The following is a 23,454-nucleotide window of genomic DNA, read 5'->3' on the forward strand; positions in this document are numbered from 1 at the left end:
AACTGCATGCCACAGACGAGTGTTTGCAGCTGGCCGCCACCACACATCTCTACGACGATCACCAGACAGCAGACAATTTGTGCTCTCGTTTGTGAAGAGAACCAGAACGTCAGTAATCCAGGTTCCATTTTAGGCGCTTCACGCTGGTGTGAGTTGTACCGTACTGTTTTTTAAATTGTAAGCCGGCCGGAGTGGTCGAGCGGTGCTAGGTGCTACAGTCTGGAACTGCGAGACCGCTACGGTCGCAAGTTCGAATCCTGCCTTGGGCATGGATGTGTGTTTTATCCTTAGGTTAGTTAGGTTTAAGTAGCTCTAAATTCTAGGGGACTGATGACCTCAGCAGTTAAGTCCCATAGTGCTCAGAGCCATTTGAATCATTTTTTAAATTGTATTTTATTTACCTTTTTTTTATTAATTGGATTTCGGAACGTGTCCAACAAAATGGTTCAAATGGCTCTGAGCACTACGGGACTTAACTTCTGAGGTCATCAGTCCCCTAGAACTTAGAACTACTTAAACCTAACTAACCTAAGGACATCACACACATTCATGCCCGAGGCAAGATTCGAACCTGCGACAGTAGCGGTCGCGCGGTTCCAGAATGTATCGCCTAGAACCGCTAGGCCACTCCGAGCGGCCGTGTCCAACACCCATATAGTTATTTCATTACTGGTGATGTTATATTACCGTTTGTTTTGACAATTCAGAGTATACATTAAAGTTATACCTGGTGCGAAGCAACAGTTGTACTGTTGTTCGTAATGGACAGTTATTCGTCAGATTGATCTTATGAAGACAGTTGCGTTTTATCGGGATTGACACACCCATGTCAAGGGTCTCTAAACAGGAAGTGTGGATTTTTGTTGCGTCCTCTCGGGCCATAATTTGTCGGTAACTGTGGACATCTGGTGTTGTTGACTGTCAGCAACAACCACAACGCAGATCTTAATTATGCCTTGTCTCACGACAGCGGTAGAATTTCCGTAAATCCGGCAGGCAACGTCACGTGACGACAACTCTTCGTGTAGTAAACTAAAAACGCATGCGCGATTTAAGCTTCAAATGACGCACTGAGTCCTCTTTACGAACTGAACAGTACACAGTGTGAACCAGAACTCCACCGAAAAACTTTCAGGAGTGGTAGTAGGGACGAAATCAACAAAAAAAGTTTAGTGATATGGTCTCTAAAATGCATACCTTAAGAGATACGAGCACAGGTTCAATAGATGGTGTGCGCTCGAGCATTTTAGACTCCGTGCTTACTGGATTATTTCTTTTTTGGTCCATACTACAACCTCTGAAGGATTGTAGGAGGAGTTGTGGTTTACCCTGTATACAAGCTGCACGGTTAGAGCCACAGCGCCATCTAATCAACCCCACTAATAAAGTAGGCTTACTTTTGCTTTCATTAAATAGGTGACTGTACGTAACGCTACCTCCGTACTGTAGAACAAAGAGGGAAACGTTTGCGCTTTAAACATGAGAAAAAGACCTATTCAGGTCATGAGAAGGATGCATTTAAAACTATTTGAGGTTACCTTATCCCACACTCATTTAAAAGTCAGGCTGACAAAGCTTGTTACTGAAGTTGTCGGTATTATTACCAAACAGTACTCTTGTATGAGTGCATTTACCTCTTCTACTTTGTAGTTAACACGCTTTGCTTTCGTCTCGTCGTTTACTATTGACAAATACACCTTCTTTTTCCCGGTTTCCCTTATTTTTGGGGTGCAACAAACTTTTTGTTGCGTTCTATATGCGGAAGGTTTTAAATGTTACAGGTGTGCAGTTTGGTAGTGTTTTACATCGCCACTCTTACTTCAGAATTTTCCGCATATATCTGGTAACTAAAACAAGACTGGAAAGTTACAATTAACGACATTATGCTAGAGTAACTTGCCCGCTATTAGAAAGGGTGGTTGTACATTTATAAGACGAGGCTCTTTGGTTTCTAAAATGTGTGTGAAATCTTATGGGACTTAACTGCTAAGGTCATCAGTCCCTAAGCTTACACACTTCTTAACCTAAATTATCCTAAGGACAAACACACACACCCGTGCCCGAGGGAGGACTTGAAGGTCCGCCGGGACCAGCCGCACAGTCCATGACTGCAGCGCCTTAGACTCTTTGGCTTCTAAAATGCTCCGGTGTTTAGCAATGTATGCCAATATAATAAACATTTTATTGAAATAAAGTTTAAAATATATTTTTTTACTGTGCTTTGACTTCTCTTGTCGATTAACCTAGTAACGGTTGGATTTCCCACGCGATCCCGCCAGTAGCGTATCAGCTGTACTTTACTAATGCTTTCGCGTGAAAACATGTGACTCAGAACACACAACCTTATCTCTGTAGGATCCAGAAGTGCAGTCACTGTTTACGTAATTCTGAATTTTGTACTACGCCAAGTCACGTTGTTTTCTGCAGTTGAGAGGCTGATTTAAATATTCTACTGAGACATCCACCGTCGAAAAAGAATTGTTCCAGGTAATCAATCAGACTTAAGGGAAAGCTTATAGCAGTCACGAATGGGCAATCTGCAGTTCTTCCAGAATGACTCTACCCACCGGAAACAATTGGGACAAGTTCAGAGGACTGAAAGGAGATTACGCTGGAAGAAAGTGCTTTGTGACGACAGAAGAGCCTTTCACTGATATTCGAAGAGCTTTCTCCAGAAGACTCGGTTACTGCTGAGTGTCTTGAACTCGCTGTTCCGGGCCACACGGACTACGTACGAAACTGCCGAGTCACTTGCAAACCGCAGCGTCCTTGTCACCACGCTTGTAGTTAATCAAAGGAAGTGCTCGGAGCTCAGCACGGCAGTGCAGCGGGCGGCGGTTCTCCGCGTGTAGGTAAGTGCCGACTCACGCCTTTGAGGAACCCACGTCCTGGTGTTGATGTGGTTCTCTCGTACTGTGCATTCATTTCCTTTTCGAAGTTATTTCTTGGTCCCTCCCGGTGTGGGGAACGATGTATTCTCAGCACATTTTGCTGACTGCGTACATGTTTAAAGATCTGAAATTGTCGAATATTGGTCTGCATGAAGGCGCTTTGACAAGAGCAGTGTGAAAAAAAAAAAGAAAAACAGAAATAATCTTAAACAGACTAGCCATGTTGGCTTACGGAATCACTATGACGCCTGGTGATTTCTTTGTGTGTTGTACAGCGTGTTCCTCAATTCCTATTACATTCTTCTAGGTATTGTAGAGGGGACGTAGTACAAGAAGTTTTGACAAGTAACCCATGTCCGGAAATGCATAGTTTGGCTGTAAAATGTGTCTGAGTATGGGATCACTTTCAAATCTCCCTCTCCAAGGCACGCATACACAGCTAAGAAAATGATCGCTCTACAGGAGCCCTCGTCGTGCACAATATTTATTGGAAGTGGAGAGTGCGGTGCGCCCGTGGAGCCCCGAATCAACCCTCCTAGTTGCGAACGTATCAGTTTCTCGCAGTCTTTGGAGCAGTCGGGCGAAAATGTATGTGATGTCATAATTATTAGGATGATGCGTAAGTTCGTAGCCTTTTCGCTTCGCTTGTTGGGATACCGGTTACTATGAATTTATTGCTCGATGGTCATCTTTATTTATAGTTCACTGTTGCTATTTGAGTTTATATATTGTCATCTGGGGGAAGTGAGTGGAGCCGTGGACGCTAGAAAATCGAGTGGCAAGTGGAGAAATCGGAACATTTTTGACACATTCTTCTGTTTGGGTTCAGTGGTGGGATGACGGCAGCGCAGGAAGCCAGAAACATTTGCGATCGTTTTGACATTAGTGACTGTCTACGTTCAGGAGATTGAAGATCGTTTAAACGCATCAGTCCACAATCATCCACGTCATTGTACTCGAGAACTGGCAAATGTGATGAATTGTTATCATTCCACAATCGTGCGACATTTGCTTGCAGTGAGGGAACTTTCGAAAATCGAGTGCATGAGTACTGCATGCTATGAGCCAAAAATCACAAAAATCAGAGGGTGGCCGTATGTGCATCTCTACTTGCTCGTCATCAACTGGCTTGTGAACAACACAGACCATTCCTATCCTGTATCGTTACTGGTGGCGAGAAATGGTGTCTCCAAGTTAACACAAGGAAAAGAAAGGAATGGTTGAGCCCAAAAAAGCAGCAACTACCTGTACAATGACCTACACGCGTCCGCGAAAGATAATGTTGTCCTTCTGGTGGAACAGCAACGACGTGGTGTAGTACGAACTGCTCCCCCGAGGTGTAACCATCACTGCTGACGTTTATTCTCAACAACTGCTACGTCCTGGAGACACTATCAAAGAATAACGGCCAGGAAGACTTCGTGAAGTAATAGTACTCCACGATAACGTCATCCCACTTTCTGTTAGATTAACATAATACACTACGCAGCAGTTGGTTGGGAAGTCATTCCGCAACCACCCTGTTCACATGATCTTGCACCCTCCGATTTTCGTCTTTACCGCTGTCCATCGAACAATCTTCAACGAATTTCCTTTCCGGGTGAAAATGCGGGTGCGAACATGGCTGGACGAATTCTTCGCCTTAAAACCACGCTATTTCTACAGCAGCGGAATCGAATTACTCCACCGTTGACAGATTGTTGTGAATGGTGAATTGGGATATGTTTTTGAGGACTACATTCTATGTTATGTGCATCTGTTGTGTTCGTTATTAAAGATATGCAAAAACGCTACGAACTTATGCACCAACCCAACAGTTCTTGGGCGAACCTCAAAGCAGAAGACCTGAACATGATTCTATCTTCAAATTTGTTTTGTATCCAAACGGTACATTTGCGATCAAGGTTTCCTTAGCAAAACTTTAACTACAAAGACCCCTCTACAACCACAAGCCTGCAATAGGAAATGTGATAAACCCTGTGCTATTTATGTGTACACTTGCGAACGTTAGGTACTGGCAGATAGCGTCTGCAGGTGGGCATCATCTGTCCCACTTGTTGTGCACGTCTCGCTTATCTACACGACGCGCTTTCAGTACTTTTAGCTTGGAGAAGGCATTCTTTCGCAATCAGTTTTACACTGTGAATATTCTTGATCTCACGTTCGCGATTTAAGAATAACCAACTTTATATTATTACGTAGTGCACTGTAGCCCTCAGTTCCGACAGTTGGAGAACAGATAGCTTCACAGGACTAGCGCCTACCTGCGCCTTTTCAGTCGACGAGTTACTGTGGAACGGATTCAAGACCGCGTGATTGTGTATATAAGTTAGATTGATTTTCAATTCAGTTTTCCATTACGTTACTTCTCTTTCTCTCTCGCTTTTTTTAACAATCTGATGATAACTTTGTAATGATTCTAAAGTAATAATGATGCGGTACCACTTGTGTGACATGATTAGAAATAGGCATTTTTCTATCTATTACTTTCCATATTATTTGCTCTTATCCACCTATATTAAGGCTGTCCCACACCTTCTACCCCAAAAATACCTGAGAAATCGTTGACACATAACTGCATTTGCCTATTAAATGAGTCAATCAGTTGTGTGAACTCCGGTATCAAGCATTTCAGTGATGTATGGCAATTTTTTTCCCCTCCTTTGACGCTATGTACGTAATAGGGGACAACGTGCAGCTGCTCTTCCTTCTGTGGAAGGCCTGTTATTAACGTAGCAAAGCCATGCCCCAGATCCTCATCTTCTTTTCAGTTAGATAACAAGTGAACATTTGTGGAATGTTAAAACTGTCTGCAGAACTGGAATGCAGTGAGCCCCACTGGTAGCACACTTCTTACAAATGGTAATCGCAGCAAATACACTTTTAACGTTAGAAAAATTTCGTCCCCATGACACATTCAGACTTTCCATGGTTTCTCTGTATGAGAGTGAATGACTTGCTAACTTACAATGGAACCATAAGATCTTTAACCACCGATTTCGTTGAATATTAGGTATGTAGTAGAGGAGCCTGTTCTGAGTTAGTCGCTAGCGACGTTACACGTTACGGCCTCTATTTTCCGAGAAAATCGAAGTTGAAGTTTTATGCTTACCTTCTACAACTGATAACGTTTGTCAGGTTTCGGCCAAACGGGCAAAACGCACTGCCTAAAGTTCATGGTTACCAAGCTGGCGGTACTGGTTCAAATCTTGGCCGTGTGCTTACTTTCTTGCATTATAGATTCGTGAGGAGGGCAGACTGGTCAGACAAATCTTTGTGGATGAAAGAGAGCATGCACCTGCACCGGAAGGATTGTCCCACCGAAATGTACCACTTTGCCAGCGCTGTGACGGTTATTGCTACAGGCACGAAAAAAAACTTAATTCTCTCGACTTACTGAAGACTATTAGAGGAAAAGTTACTTTCATAGATAAGTACCACAAATGATTGTAACCAACATGGTTGGGAGAGTCAGTGATCATACTTGCGATAGTTACTTGTGAAGAAAGAGCCGTGATCGCAAAATATCATTTATTTAAAATGACCGGTTTCGCCACATTCAGTTGATCATCTTCGGATTTACTGCACTATTTGCTGGAGCTGGCGACTTTCTGAGCAGCTGCGTGGTGTCAAGACGATAACTGCTTCGTAACTACAGTTATCATCTCAACAACACGCAGCTGCTTAGGACGTCAGATGCCCGTCTGCATGTAGTTTCGATGCGATTCGGTAGAGGTCACTAGCTGACGGACACTGTTAAAGCTGCAGTCAAGATACAGACATTTTTATTTGCAGTTCTGTTTGTTTAATTTTCTAATAGTTTATTAATTACTATTATAATTGTGCTTAGTTATGAGGGTGAATGAATGTGTGAGTGTGAAATAATGTTTTTGTGAATTTTTATATCAATGGTCTCGTGAGGAATTTTAGAGAATTATGTGTATGTTAGTCATTCGTACCTGGTGATTTCCCCATCTTGACCGGTTCACCGCTTGGTGCAACCAGTGGTTGCTCAAGGTCAATCCCTCCAAAACCGAGGCGTTCATTGTAGACACCACCCCTTCCTACCGCCTCCTTGATTTCTATCTCACTGTCTATGGCCGTCCTATCGCCTCACTCCCACCCTCAAGTACCTTGGCGTCACCCTCGACCGTCGCCTCTCCTGGACCCCCATCTCCTCAAGCTCCTTTTAGGCCGTATGTGGGGTCTGGACCCCTCCACCATCCTCCACACCTACGAATCCCTCATCCGCTCTATCCTCTGCTACGCCCATCCGGCCTGGATCTCCGCCCCCCCCCCTACCTTTTATAAATCCCTTCAAATCCTTGAACGCCATGCTCTCCGCCTTGCCTATCGCATCAGTCTCCCCTCCCCCACGCGGATCCTGTACGATCTCATTCCTTTCCCTCACCTCCTCCTTTTCCTTGAAAGGATACGGATGCTGTACACCTCCCGCAAACTCACCCTCCTCACCCGCTTGTCTCGCCCATCCCCTTCCAACCCTACCCACTGCCACTCCTGTATTCCCACGTCCCACCCGGTCTCTATCTCTCCACCCTCCTTACCCTCTCCCAAGGTGGCTTCTGGCAGCTCCCCCTCCCTGCTGTCTTCCTCCCCTCCATCTACCCCTCCTATCAACTTTGATCCTCGTCTTCTACGCTAATTTTTCGTACCCTCACATTTAATGGCGGACTCCGAAATTTTCCTTCACTTCTGCTAAAATGTACTACTTGTAGAACCTGTTATAACGTGTGAAAACATGTACATAACTGCTGTTGCAAATTTAGCATTTGCAAAGAATAATGCTCTAGTCACCAAGACTACAAAGTGTACTCATCTACATTTGCCACTGTGAAATGCATGGCACTCAGTGGCCAGAAGTAACACTATTCAAAGTAGAATGACGAACTCAAACACACAAGATGTAATAAAACTGAGTTCCAGAACTTCCAAAACCTGCCAACATGGAGTTCTCTATTAAATGCGAGAAAGTACGGAAAGCGCATGCAAACGAAAATAAAGGAGAATAAAAGCAATATTCTTGACACACATTTAAATCGTGCAGCTCACCTGTGGATTTGTAAGCAGAAACAAATACACAAAAGTCCACAGAACACTATGTGACGAAACCAGCTTATATATTATATGAAATAAAACAAATACAGAATCATTTACTCCACCCAACATTAAGGCTGCAAACTAAGCTCAATCCCTTTACGAGCACTATATTTACAATGTAGTTCAAAGAGTGAATTGCACACAAGTAGTTATGATCACAAGCACAATGTGGTGAAACCAGTTCTGTTAATTACAAAACGGATCACTAAAAAACCCAATTAGAAAGCGAGATGACGCATTGATAAACTTGTACCATTCCGAGTGGCCCAGCAGCTAACCAAGTCATGTTACTGGAAGTCCCCAAATGAGTTGCACCTCCGTGTGGTTACCTGTGACTGATCTATGCAACAGAACATACACTCCTGGAAATTGAAATAAGAACACCGGAAATCATTGTCCCAGGAAGGGGAAACTTTATTGACACATTCCTGGGGTCAGATACATCACATGATCACAATGACAGAACCACAGGCACATAGACACAGCCAACAGAGCATGCACAATGTCGGTACTAGTACAGTGTATATCCACCTTTCGCAGCAATACAGGCTGCTATTCTCCCATGGAGACGATCGTAGAGATGCTGGATGTAGTCCTGTGGAACGGCTTGCCATGCCATTTCCACCTGGCGCCTCAGTTGGACCAGCGTTCGTGCTGGACGTGCAGACCGCGTGAGACGACGCTTCAGCCAGTCCCAAACATGCTCAATGGGGGACAGATCCGGAGATCTTGCTGGCCAGGGTAGTTGACTTACACCTTCTAGAGCACGTTGAGTGGCACGGGATACATGCGGACGTGCATTGTCCTGTTGGAACAGCAAGTTCCCTTGCCGGTCTAGGAATGGTAGAACGATGGATTCGATGACGGTTTGGATGTACCGTGCACAATTCGGTGTCCCCTCGACGATCAACAGAGGTGTAAGGCCAGTGTAGGAGATCACTCCCCACACCATGATGCCGGGTGTTGGCCCTGTGTGCCTCGGTCGTATGCAGTCCTGATTGTGGCGCTCACCTGCACGGCGCCAAACACGCATACGACCATCATTGGCACCAAGGCAGAAGCGACTCTCATTGCTGAAGACGACACGTCTCCATTCGTCCCTCCATTCACGCCTGTCGCGACACCACTGGAGGCGGGCTGCACGATGTTGGGGCGTGAGCGGAAGACGGCCTAACGGTGTGCGGGACCGTAGCCCAGCTTCATGGAGACGGTTGCGAATGGTCCTCGCCGATACCCCAGGAGCAATAGTGTCCCTAATTTGCTGCGAAGTGGCGGTGCGGTCCCCTACGGCACTGCTTAGGATCCTACGGTCTTGGCGTGCATCCGTGCGTCGCTGCGGTCCGGTCCCAGGTCGACGGGCACGTGCACCTTCCGCCGACCACTGGCGACAACATCGATGTACTGTGGAGACCTCACGCCCCACGTGTTGAGCAATTCGGCGGTACGTCCACCCGGCCTCCCGCATGCCCACTATACGCCCTCGCTCTAAGTCCGTCAACTACACATACGGTTCACGTCCACGCTGTCGCGGCATGCTACCAGTGTTAAAGACTGCGATGGAGCTCCGTATGCCACGGCAAACTGGCTGACACTGACGGCAGCGGTGCACAAATGCTGCGCAGCTAGCGCCATTCGACGGCCAACACCGCGGTTCCTGGTGTGTCCGCTGTGCCGTGCGTGTGATCATTGCTTGTACAGCCCTCTCGCACTGTCCGGAGCAAGTATGGTGGGTCTGACACACCGGTGTCAATGTGTTCTTTTTTCCATTTCCAGGAGTGTAGATGACTAGTCTAATCCTATGGCCAAAGATAGGCTTGACGCCAGATGCTCTTCTGGCTAGTCGAAGATTTATATTATTACAACCCAGCGATTTTACATCTAGAGGGAGAACTAGGCAATTATTTGACACAACCCTAGCTGTCCGTACTGTTTTGTATAATACAATATTAAGTGGCTATAAGTGGAACACAGAAAAGTGGCCGAAGAATTGGATACTGATATAAACTGTTTGTGAGAAATATATTATAAAATAAGATATTAGCATTTACCTCCTGAGATACTTGTGATTAACGATGTGAGGAGGGGATATGAGACACCGCGGTTACTAGCAAGAAATTAACTACAAATAAGGCGGCATAACTGTGTTATAAGCATATGGTCACAGTAGAGATGAGGGAGGGTTAAACTGACAGCCGGGCCTTTTATTGGCGAGCTCAAAGTGATAGCTCTTTATGGACGTGGAACATTACATGGCGTTCCTCAATGATCTTTACAACCTTTATCACGTATATATCATAAATGGGACAGGTAGAAAAGTGCCTCTTGCGCCGTAATGTTCACACACACCTAACCTTTTAGCATCCGTTTAACAGAGTTCAAAATGTACGCCATCTTTAGCAAACAGGATATCTAAGCTATATTCCAGTTTGTCCCACGTGCAGCCTAGCATGTCCTTAACGCGTGGAGTTCCGCAGGGTCCCAGACTGGGGCCTCGTAGAAAGCATCCTTCAAAAACCTCAAAGAATAAAAATGTAATAGGGCTATGTCTGGAGACATTTTGGCTAGAAAAATGTCCTCCTCTGCCAATCCAGCGACCTGGACATGTGTCGTCCAAAACCTTCCTAATGATAGGCCCAGGGAGGAGGGACACCTTCCTGTTGCAGCGTGTTGTCAGGTTGCAGTTTTTCGACAGTGGAAAAATAAACTGTCCCATGAAGTCCAAAGCGAGACACAGAGCAGATGGCGGATGTAACAGGAGCATTTAGCTTACACGGAAGAAGCTTGGGAACTGCAGACGCTCTGGATAGCTGAGCGTAGACGTACCATTTAGTTAGAAAATTAACTGGTAACTCCATACGCCGTCTAAAAGCTTTTGTAAGGTTCCATAACAGACCGTAGTCGCAAACAGGCACGTCTTAGCATATGCAGCAAGCTTGATCCTTGTTTCTGAGGATAGCACAGTCTGCGGTTTTGCACGGGTTAGAATGAGAAGGGAAATGAGCACTGAGATACCTGCTTAAATTTTAGAGAAAGTGGATCTGTAATGTTGACTTTTAGATGCTAAACTTCGAGCTTCTTGTTTTCAAGAATTCTAAGTAAATCATGCCCTGTCTGAAAATTATCGTTATCGCAACATCTTACTATGAAATTTAATGAAAAACTGTTTACTTTGAAATTAAATTTGGTCCCTGTGAAATTTAGTTAAAGGAAGGAACTGTTTTCTACCTTGTTTGCCTTACATGAGTTGCACTGGATAACGCCGTGTAAACTGCTCTCATAGCTACAGCGTGTCTCGATAATAGAGCTGCCAAATCTAACAATTGGGATACACAAAGGTGAAGTGCGTTCTGTAAAAAAACTATCAGTCCTAGTTCATAATTTTTTGATAGTGGATTTAAATAAATTGGAAAGCGATTGACTTTTTGGATGTGGAGAATGACTCTGGATTAAATGAACTCAATAGCAGTCTCATGTCATTTAACTTAATAAGATTTAATGAAACTTCAATAGATAGTTAAGCTTTCTCTGAAATCTCATAACTGTAATCCAAGAATTACAAAAATTAAACCGTTCTTTTCTCTTCACAATAAATCTTCCATTAATCCATGATATATTTCCTAATAATCCCCACTGTTTGCTGCTCGCTGCTGCTAAACCACATCTAGCACCAAAGCTCAACTGTCTGTCTCCTCTCCTCGCGATCAACAGATAACTCTGGCTCGCACCTTCGCAGAGCAAAGATCGACTATGACTCATCTCTGTCAAGGTTTCTCGCTCATGACTAAGCAGTTCAGCACTTACGAGGTCGATTTCAAACACCAAAAACAAGAAAAGTTCCTACGAAAATATATACACACACATTTAAGAACAGCAGTTGAAATAGCGGAGTGGACTCGCAAGATGGAAGTCACCACCTTCAGGGGAGAGCAAAGTGATGTAAAACACTTGCTGTCATCCGTGCTAGGAAGGACAGTGATGTTTCCCTTTCAGCTGAACGCTGTTGGTGCCAAACATGGAGTTGGGCAATCAACGTGCTATCACTCGAAGTTTATCTTGAAGTATTAGTTGCTAACCGCTCGGAAATTGCAGACTGGTCTAAACATTTCCTCATGTTATCATACACTTGTTGCGAAAGCACACGAGATGGGTTTTCAGAGCCCAGACATTCACACTGCGTCGCCTTATCTTCCTGGACACAAGAAAGTAAGCTTCGTGTGGGTACATCATCTCTTTCAGATTGTCTGGGTCATCGTCATTGCGATTCAGAATGTCAACTGCAAATGTTTCACACTACGGCCTGTCATCGGGTTGAAGCGATTAGAGCAGCTGGACTTTGTAGACATGAAGTTTCAGTATCTTGTGTAGCACCTTGTGCGCTGTGGTTGTTAGTGGCTAGAACTGTTGAGACACTTGACCGGTTGATATGCTCGAACTACGGATATTTGCCTGTTGCTCGCGTTCCACATTTATACACTCGTACTCAGACATCCAGAACTTGTCCTGTTCGTAACACCGTCGGCACCCTTGAACGTCATATGCCACTGTCTGTCGGTCGCACGTGATGGTGGTTTGTTTCTGCAGCGTGTCCAAAACTACGGATGTTCTGTTGGACCTCAGTGTCTAATTTGGTCTCTATCAACTATTCCATACACTTCTTGAATTTAGCCATTTTCGTCAACAACTAACCTTGTTTAGATGTTCGTGAACATCATGCCATGGACCGCGCCGTTATACTTATGCCTGTTTCTGAAACACTGTTGATCAACGTTGTAACCTGTCGTTTTGGAACACACTGTACGTTTTTTAGCAACTGAAGCGAACGGAAAATTCGCTTTGTGGCTTAAAAGGAAAACTGCCGAATGAAATACTTGAAGTTGCATTACAGGCGTACGATCTGACTAAATAAATGCAGAAGCTCAACCATGTGCATTCGCTGGACGAATGGCTCTTGGCTCTATATATATTTCTATGAAATAGAGAATGAGGAAGGAAAGGGAAGGAATGGAGTGAAAGGACATAGCCAGGATTTAGTCAAAGAGGATCTTACAACGACTTATTTATTCTCAATATTTCCATAAAGAACAGTAAATCATTTTTATTCGAAGGAATGGATTGAAAGGACATTGCCAGGGATTTGTCAAAGAGGATCTTACAACGACAAATTTATTCTGAAAATTTCCATAAAGAACAACAAATCATTTTTATTCGAAATTGATCTAGGGGTTTTCATCAAGCTTAGTAGTGCTGTATATTGGCAAACCAGTAAGAATCAGTCATATTGCAATCCCTCTTCACCCTCCAAGGTCATTTTACACTCCTTTTCTTTCAGTATGGATTTGAGGTGAAGAAGTAATCTGGAATGCACGAGGGCTAATCTTCTGAGACAGCGTGGTTATTACCGCCAGGGCTTTTGGAATATAGAGAAGCTGGAATAATTTTCAGTAGCGAAAACGCATACGATCTGTAATTATTCAGCTTTATTCTTTCCCAAATTTCCCCAATTAAGTGTGCATCTGTAACTTCTTGCAGTATAAGAAAGATGATTTTCTGCATTAAAGAACGTCCCTGCAGGCAAATTGATGAGTCTAAATGAGGAGTCTCAACGAATTATCATTTATTTTTCATATGGATTTTAGTGCTAGGAGTATCCAAAGACAGACTCGGCTCGCATTCGATGCAGCTCTTTTCATTTAAGTAGAGGGGCTGCATCTTTAAGGGAATTGTAATGTGTCAGGAAAGAAACGTGTGGATATCTTCTGAGCAATTAGCTGTGGCCTGCAGTAAGGGGCATCACAACAAGATATTGAATTATGAGATTGCATGTTTTTCTCTTACATGTGCATGTTTGGTCATTTGATAGTGCATGAATGAGTGCATATTTTAAGATTTAATTGTGCATGAAATTGCTAGCTTCGGTTATTACAGTATCACATATCCCTTCTGCTCTCTACAACCCCCCTCCCCCCTCCTTTCGTCCCATCAAACCAATCGTCAATCGTTCTGTATTGGAAATGGTTTTCATAATTGATACCACCCAGCTGACCAGACAGAGTGATATTTTGCTGTTTCGGCTGCTAATGATAGCATATTGAACAAATTTTTAAGCAAATACAGCCATCGCCGTTTAGGCAATATTTTTTGTGATGCACGCGATGTTTGGGTAACACAGCCAAATCCAAGTATATTTTTATTCACTGATATTAATTTAATGGTATTTTTATGATATTTAGCGCTTCGCTGCTTTGTGAAATACTGAAATACTGCAACCCCTAAGTTCTCCCAGCCTCCAAATCACGGCTCTAGAGCTAATATTAGGGCCGGCCGCTGTGGCTGAGTGGTTCTAGGCGCTCCACTCCAGAACTGCGCTGCTGCTACGGTCGCAGGTTCTAATTCTGCTTCTGGCATGGATGTGTGTGATGTTCTCAGATTAGTTAGGTTCAAGTAGCTCTAGAGGACTGATGACCTCAGAAGTTAACTCCCATAGTGCTAAGAGCCATTTGAACCATTTGAAGCAAATATCAGCCTGCTATAGGTAGGTAATTGGGCTATTATAGTTGTGTGTACATATTTTAAACTTACCATAACGCTAGCAGACAAATCAAAATAGTTTTCCTCTTCTTTCTTTCTCAGATCTGTCCATAATTAGAAACTATCACAACAGCACACAGCAAAAAAAAAAAAAAAAAAAAAAAAAAAAAAAAAAAAAAAATAAACGGTAGCACTTAACATTACATTCAACTGCCGGTAAGGACTGAACTGATTAAAAGTACAACTGAGCTCAAGAAAGGCCAACAATTGGTTTTGGGTGAAACAGGGATGGGCGACAGCTGAAAGTGTATGGATGTATAGACAGTTAAGCTCTATAGTTAGCATTGCTGACTGTTGATGGTGTACATCCAAAACTTTCTGGAGAACCAGGTGGTAAATCTTGCACAAAAATGACAAACCCAAGTCAGTTAAGGAAGGGATAGCATACATTGAGGTGGAAGCTATACGACCCCCCACCCCGAATTAATTCCTTTTACAACGCAATATGACTTAGTTTACATGAATCCACTGTGAGGCCCAACTTTATTAAAATGGAATCAACTCAATCAACTATACCAAAACTATGGTTCACCTGAAACAGGGAGATGTGAATATCATTTAACAGCCCTACACCAGTGCAGCAATACTTCATCCTTTCACAATGATTCAGGTGGCAGCTACTGCATCTGTAATGTTCTGACGCGTCCACGAAAATATGCAAATTACGCGGTCTGGCGTTCTGATTATCAGAACGTGGGAAACGTCCCTATCAGAGTCCTGAAATCCTGGCATATTTCAGCGTGTCGTGCACCCATTCGCTGCTCAATTTGACTAACAGGCAGGACGATGCGTGTTGAGTTGTCAGACGTCAGACAGTCTACTTAGCATAAATAATGTCACACTCGTGACACACGATATGTTCGAGATGATATGCAATTCCACTGTCAGTACAGTTGGAAACTGCCACAGGCACTTAGTCCACCACAAGGTACAGACCACAAGTCTCACCCATTAGGGAAAGAGCTAAAGTTCTCCGCCATGGGAGGACCAAAATACCACATAAATCGAAGAATTACAACCACCTTCCAGCAAACCTTAGTACAGAAGTCGAATCAGCAAAAAGGAATTGCCACCACATTGCACAAACCAATCGATCTATGCCCAACTCATTGAATCTCCCATCCTGGCTTCTGTTGGTCTGGTAGCCAGTCCAGACACATCACCGGAGTTCCTACGCTGGGAGCAAGCCTCTACCTTGCACATAATGAGATGAGCCAATCAGTGGCACCAAAGGTTCCTTGTATGAAACAAAAAAGATCTTAGACCAGGGAAGCGTTATTCTCATAGTAAGCATGGCCTTGTCGAAAAAAACGTCTGTCTAGACGGGACCACAGTCCCTCATTTATGGAATGAGCTGATCTTTCTGTGCCAATCATTTCCAGTTTCTGAAAGAAGGCTGTTAATCTTAGCAGATAGTCGGTCCCATGGAATATATGTTTTTGCCACTCACTAAAAGAACCTGTCGACTTCCTAGGTCAGAGGAAGGGGGCAAGGGAGGGAAATTACAGTCCAACCTGCACTAGACATGCACACAAGCTGCTCAGCTGCTCTGTCTGTATCATCCCATCGTATACCATGAGATTTCACGGAGTTTTATGACCTTTCCACCATTTGCACAAAAGCTTAGTTTACAGCAATCTCTCTTAAATAGCTTCCTCCGCCCACTTCCACCCACACTGCCATCTTCCGAGATGGACTGGTGCCTCGCCCAGGTAAAATGCTTTGCTAACCAGTGTCCTTCTGTTGATCTTAAGCGGAAGGAGGAGAGAGCTTTGGCCAGAAGACCCTCTGCATGTAAGAACCACTGAACACCGTTTCCCAAAGTCACTCACACAGCTAGGTAGCTGTGCTCAGCATTTTTTGTCCCTACAGCCCTCCCCCCTCCCCAGGTACAAGATATCTACAGGTTGGACATGAAGTTAGAAGAACATTCTGTCCACAGTTTCCTCCTGTGAGAAAGTCATTAACCCTACATAGCAAATGTAGCACTGGGTTACACCAAGATGAGGACCTAAACTATGAATGTTAACCTGGCCTCTCACTGCTTCCTCGCTACCCAATAATTTCTACATGGGCAGTGTCACTCTTCAATAAAGAAGTTAGTGTGGGACAGAGCAGAAGAAATTATGCCACTTTAACTGGGTCTTTGAGAATGGTGTACCGGATCATGACAGCTTTGCCAACTAAGAACCAAAAAATACCGTACCCTGTGTTGACTTCATTCAGCCAGGGGTCATAAACCCACTCACTTCTGTATTCCTCCAAAAGTTATGTGATTTGCTGGGTGCTAGAATTATTCCTGTGGGCCCTCAGGTCTTTGACATATTCCCCAGATATTAAATACAATGATTGAACGATTAAAAGTTCCTGCAGATAACTAATCTATTAACACTGAAGCTGAGGTCAGAGAGGATTGGTTTCCCTAACTACAATACAAAAGTGTTGAGCATTGAGTATTCTTGCCTCAGAGATTTTGTTACGCCTGCCCAAGCATTCACAGTGATTCTATCTTCTATAGAGACAAATAACATGACAAATTGTATCAAAGCATACAGAAAATCTAGGCAAGTAAGCTATGTGTTCATGTGACATGTACGTTATGTTAACCTTATTTCACAGGAAGGGGTCTTTTTGTTCGTTTAGCAAAACGGTGAAAATAGTATTAACAAAAATAAACAGCATTTAAATGACATGTGAAACATAGTAAGACTTAACACAAATAACAAAGACAAAAAACCGTTACTCAGTTTCAAAAGGAGGTTTGAATACTAGTATATTTGTTGTGTATGATCTTTTGCCAGTCTTAAATTTCAGATTAGATTGACCTTGCCTCCTGCCTATGGCAGCAACAGGTAGGCACCTGGACTGTTGACAGTGAAGAGACGGGTCAGCAGTTGACAACTTTCACTCTTGTTGAAGACAGTCCTCCAGCAATAGTCGTCAGTGCTGTGGGAAGTGTCTGGAGACATTAATCGCTTGGTTCGGTGCTCTTTAGTCCTGCCTTTCTCATTGACAGCGGCATAATGTTCAGGTATGGTTCCTCAAGACTCTTTTGTCAAACAACAATGGCCCCAGGCAGTTGCGTGACGTCAGGTGCGAGTCTCCATTATCTGCTGGCTGTAGTCGAGGCTCCCCTATTGATACTTTTGGATGCAGCATCTTGAATTCCTTTCCTACTCCATTGGCATGAGTGAAAGGGACGAGCAAGAGCCTGTGTGCACCTCTATCGCCTGTGAGCCACCCCAATGTCATCATTCAGGCAACAGAATGTCCTGTCACCTCGTGGAGGGGGGTGGATCGGTCGCCTGTAGCTGACAGTTGCCAGTGTGGCCATGTGGTGTCATTATGCCAGCAGCAGCATGCGCTGCAGATCGCCCATCAGGTCACTCCAGCCACGACAGTAGTGTTGCGACATGTGCCGCCTGCCCAGCACCCAGCAATGGCTGGCCATAGTCCTTTACACAGTCCTTAGCACATATTTTAGTGCCGTGTTTTTACAACGAATGTTTACAAAAGCCCATACACAGAAAGACCATTTCAAAACTATGAATTTTTTGCAGTTGAAACTTTACAACATAATTTATGCAAAGAATTGAATTGTGGCCTTTTTTTTTGGTCATCAGTCTACTGACTGGTTTGATGCAGCCCGCCACGAATTCCTTTCCTGTGCTAACCTCTTCATCTCAGAGTAGCACTTGCAACCTACGTTCTCAATCATTTGCTTGACGTATTCCAATCTCTGTCTTCCTCTACAGTTTTTGCCCTCTACAGCTCCCTCAAGTACCATGGAAGTCATTCCCTCATGTCTTAGCAGATGTCCTATCATACTGTCCCTTCTCCTTATCAGTGTTTTCCACATATTCCTTTCCTATCCGATTCTGCGTGGAACCTCCTCATTCCTTACCTTCTCAGTCCACCTAATTTTCAACATTCGTCTATAGCACCACATTTCAAATGCTTCGATTCTCTTCTGTTCCGGTTTTCCCTCAGTCCATGTTTCACTACCATACAATGCTGTACTCCAGACGTACATCCTCAGAAATTTCTTCCTCAAATTAAGGCCGGTATTTGATATTAGTAGACTTCTCTTGGCCAGAAATGCCTTTTTTGCCATAGCGAGTCTGCTTTTGATGTCCTACTTGCTCCGTCCGTCATTGGTTATTTTACTGCCTAGGTAGCAGAATTCCTTAACTTCATTGACTTCGTGACCATCAATCCTGATATTAAGTTTCTCGCTGTTCTCATTTCTACTACTTCTCATTACCTTCGTCTTTCTCCGATTTACTCTCAAACCATATTGTGTACTCATTAGACTGTTCATTCCGTTCAGTAGATCACTTAATTCTTCTTCACTTTCACTCAGGATAGCAATGTCATCAGCGAATCGTATCACAGATATCCTTTCACCTGGTATTTTAATTCCACTCCTGAACCTTTCTTTTATTTCAATCATTGCTTCCTCGATGTACAGATTGAAGAGTAGGGGCGAAAGGTTAAAGCCTTGTCTGACACCCTTCTTAATACTAGCACTTCGTTCTTGATCGTCCACTCTTATTATTCCCTCTTGGTTGTTGTACATATCGTATATGATCCGTCTCTCCCTATAGCTTACCCGAAAGTCAGATGGTATGTCGCCAGACTCATATATTCTACACACCAACGTGAATAGTCGTTTTGTTGCCACTTCCCCTAATGATTTTAGAAATTCTGATGGAATGTTATCTATCCCATCTGCCTTATTTGACTGCAAGTCCTCCAAAACCCTTTTAAATTACGATTCTAATACTGGATCCCCTAACTCATCTAAATCGACTCCTGTTTCTTCTTCTATCACATCAAACAAATCTTCACCCTCATAGAGGCTTTCAATGTATTCTTTCCATCTATCTGCTCTCTCCTCTGCATTTAACATTGGAATTCCCGTTGCACTCTTAATGTTACTACCGTTGCTTTTAATGTCACAAAAGGTTATTTTGACTTTCCTGCATGCTGAGTCTGTCTTTCTGACAATCGTATCTTTTTCGATGTCTTCACATTTTTCCTGCAGCCATTTCTTCTTAGCAACCCTGCACTTCCTATTTATTTCATTCCTCAGCGACTTGTACTTCTGTATTCCTGATTTTCGCGGAACATGTTTGTACTTCCTCCTTTTATCAATCAACTGAAGTATTTCTTCTGTTACCCATGGTTTATTCGCAGCTACCTTCTTTATACCTATGTTTTCTTTCCCAACTTCTGTGATGGCCCTTTTCAGAGATGTCCATTCCTCTTCAACTGTACTGCCTACTGCGCTATTCCTTATTGCTGTATCTATAGTGTTAGAGAACTTCAAACGTATCTTGTCATTCCTTAGTACGTCCGTATCCCACTTCTTTGTGTATTGATTCTTCCTGATTAATGTCTTGAACTTCAGCCTACTTTTCATCACTACTATATTGTGATCTGAGTCTATATCTGCTCCTGGGTACGCCTTACAATCCAGTAACCTAATTGAAATCTTCCCGTATCTCCTGGCCTTTTCCAAGTATACCTTCTCCTCTTGTGATTCTTGAACATGGTATTCGCTATTACTAGCTGAAACTTGTTACAGAACTCAATTAGTCTTTCTCCTCTTCCATTCCTTGTCCCAAGCCCATATTCTCCTGTAACCTTTTGTTCTACTCCTTCCCCTACAACTGCATTCCAGTGGCCCATGACTATTAGATTTTCGTCCCCCTTTACATACTGCATTACCCTTTCAATATCCTCATACACTTTCTCTATCTGTTCATCTTCAGCTTGCGACGTCGGCATGTATACTTGAACTATCGTTGTCAGTGTTGGTCTGCTGTCGATTCTGAGTAGAACAACCCTGTCACTGAACTGTTCACAGTAACACACCTCTGCCCTACCTTCCTATTCATAACGAATCCTACACCTGTTATACCATTTTCTGCTGCTGTTGATATTACCCGATACTCATCTGAGCAGAAATCCTTTTCTTCCTTCCACTTAACTTCACTGACCCCTACTATATCTAGATTGAGCCTTTGCATTTCCCTTTGCAGGTTTTCTAGTTTCCCTACCACGTTCAAGCTTCTGACATTCCACACCTCGAATCGTAGAACGTTATCCTTTCGTTGATTATTCAATCTTTTTCTCATGGTAACCTCCCCCTTGGTAGTCCCCTCCCGGAGATCCGAATGGGGGACTATTCCGGAATCTTTTGCCAATGATCATCATGACACTTATTCAATTACAGGCCACATGTCCTGTGGATAAACGTTACGTGTCTTTAATGCAGTGGTTTCCATTGCCTTCTGCATCCTTACGTCGTTGATCATTGCTGATTATTCCGCCTTTAGGGGCAATTTCCCACCCCTAGGACAAGGGAGTGCCCTGAACCTCTATCCGCTCCTCCGCCCCCTTTGACAAGGCCATTGTCAGAATGACGCTGACTTCTTATGCCGGAAGTCTTCGGCCGGCAATGCTGGTTGTTTATCAAAATTTAGGCAGTGGCGGGGATCGAACCTGGGATCGAAAACGTTTTGATTATGAATCAAAGACGCTACCCCTAGACCACGGGTATTATAATTGTGGCAATTGTGGCTTAGTGCTTTCTTTCATTATACAATGTTACTGCTAAGGTTACAGATATTTTTGATTTTAATAAACATAGATTATTAATCACTTATCAGAAAGAAATAAACTCACCATTTTTCAGAGGTGAAGTTGTGTTGCTATAGTGTTTGTCAGTGTACTGTTAGTTTTCCAACAATACTCATGCACCCAACGAACTAAGAAGGCACAGCTGAATGGAATACTTCAAGCACTCTCAAACCATACAGCACTTACTTCTAATTGTATTCTACCGGTTACCAAGTCTAGTTACATCTAACACTTTCTACTTTGTCAATCTGGACTTTAATACTTCTCCTCATGCCAGCTTATTGGATAGTGCCACTGATACGGCTATCTGGCATAGAATCTGGGTTGAACGACGCTGACTGCCATCTGTACCCTTCTTTATGCGCTCTCAGGATAGATCTGACTTTGGCATGAATTCATCTTTCTCTCTGAAACTGACCTACAGCCCTAAAAAATCGATATACTGATATAATCTGCTGGAAAGATGTAAAATTCCAGTTTTTATGATTTATAGTGCATAAGGGTTTTGATTATCTTCCGCTTTTATCTGTTTCAGTTCACGATTTCCTTCCTATTCAACTAATATTTTCTTCTACCATGACTCACACTCCATGTGCTCACGCCAAGTAATACAAGATTTCGTCGATGACACACCTCTGGCACTGGAGATCCACAATCGAAATACTACAAGACGAACATCATTGCACTGCTCGCGATAACCCATAAACGATCACCACAGACGGAAAAGTACCTCCAGTGGAAAATATCGCACCATAGGCAGTTAACCATAAATGTGACTACACACTAAAACCACCAATGGGAACACATTGCTCCACTGGCGATAACCTTAATTGAACCACAGGAAGAAAACACATTTGAAAGTTGACATGCCTCTGGTGTGGACAATCCATCTCCATCGAGATCAGTGGTATGATCAAAATCTCGCCGAGATCCACTGTTGGATCGCAAATCAACTTACGTGTCACCATTATCGTCTCCTTGCTATGACTGGTGCAACAGACCATACATTCGACCACTGAGGAGACATACAATATCAACTGAAGAAACCAAACCATTACTACATTTCAAGATGAATTCTGAGAGGAATTGTGACTCCAAGACTTGTGCAATTATTTCTGAACCAAAAATTCAATTTTCATGTTGTTCTGACACACACCTTTGCTGTGGTGTGACAAGCTACTAATATAGCGATGCTCAGGTATTAAATCAACCAGCTTTATGATAAACCCAAGGTATTTTCGCCGAGAAATCGGCGCATTCCTATCCATGAAATCTGTGAAATATGAGAGGACACCAGTATGTCTCAAATTTGCAGTGAATCATCACAGAGCAAATGCTGTACAGAAAACTTCAAAATTCATTGAGCAGAAGATCTTATCTGCTAATCATAATAACAAATCATCGAAAAAGTGTAAGTGGAAACAAATAAAGAAGACTACACTAAATGACAAAATAATGAATAGGAAACAAATGCTTCTTAACACTAACTGAATGATATGACAGCACAAGTCTTATTCTATAGGTTTTACAAGGTAGAAGTATTGAAACCTTAGAGACTTTTACATGGCAGAAGTAGTGAACCCCTAGAGACTTTTTGGATTTCATTGTCTCAAGTTCCACCATGTTTGAGTGAGCTATCCTATGAACTTGAACAGGTCTGAAATAGGTTGGGTGCAGTTTGTGGCACAGATGCTTTTGCTTTTCCGGTAGTCAGTAGGACGTTTTGTCCAATACGAAAATCTCGTTTCCGTCCTTTCCTGTCTGATGCATCCTTTCTCTTCACACCTGTCACCTGCAAACATCATAGAGCCAGTTCAACAACATTTATAAGTTGTTTTTGGATTTGCAGTGGCAAGTCAGCTGCTTTGTGAATAAGTTCTTTGAACTGCCTATATTTCACCAGTCACCTGTGAATCCATGTGTTAACTCGTTCATTACATCCTGGAAATCATGTAAGAGGGTTTCCCAAGTGGTGTGGCTTTTAGTGCAGTGCAGTTTATGCCACAGGGATTTCCTAGGCTTTTCATTATTCTCTCTGCTGGGGACTGTTGAGGAGGCCTTGTATACTGATAGATCGGTCTTATCTTGTGCCATTTCAACATGGTCTTTCATTTGTTTAAGCTAAACTGGACCATTGCCAGAGATGCTTCTGTCCACATGTCCTACACGTGACAAGAAACCTTTGCAAAAAGCTTTGCTCACCATTTGC

At 43.2% G+C, this 23,454-nt stretch overlaps 1 protein-coding gene across 1 annotated transcript in view; it reads left to right on the plus strand.

Annotated features, from left to right (window-relative positions):
- The first annotated feature begins 2,776 nt into the window (after positions 1-2,776).
- The window catches only part of LOC126354649 (UDP-glucosyltransferase 2-like), a 132,265-nt gene continuing 111,587 nt past the window's right edge, over positions 2,777-23,454 (plus strand). The window contains exon 1 of the mRNA XM_050004422.1: positions 2,777-2,852. The gene's annotated coding sequence lies outside the window, so the exon portion shown is untranslated. The remainder of the gene's footprint in view (positions 2,853-23,454) is intronic.

This window comes from Schistocerca gregaria, chromosome 3, assembly GCF_023897955.1.
Source record: "Schistocerca gregaria isolate iqSchGreg1 chromosome 3, iqSchGreg1.2, whole genome shotgun sequence".
Lineage (NCBI taxonomy): Eukaryota > Metazoa > Arthropoda > Insecta > Orthoptera > Acrididae > Schistocerca > Schistocerca gregaria.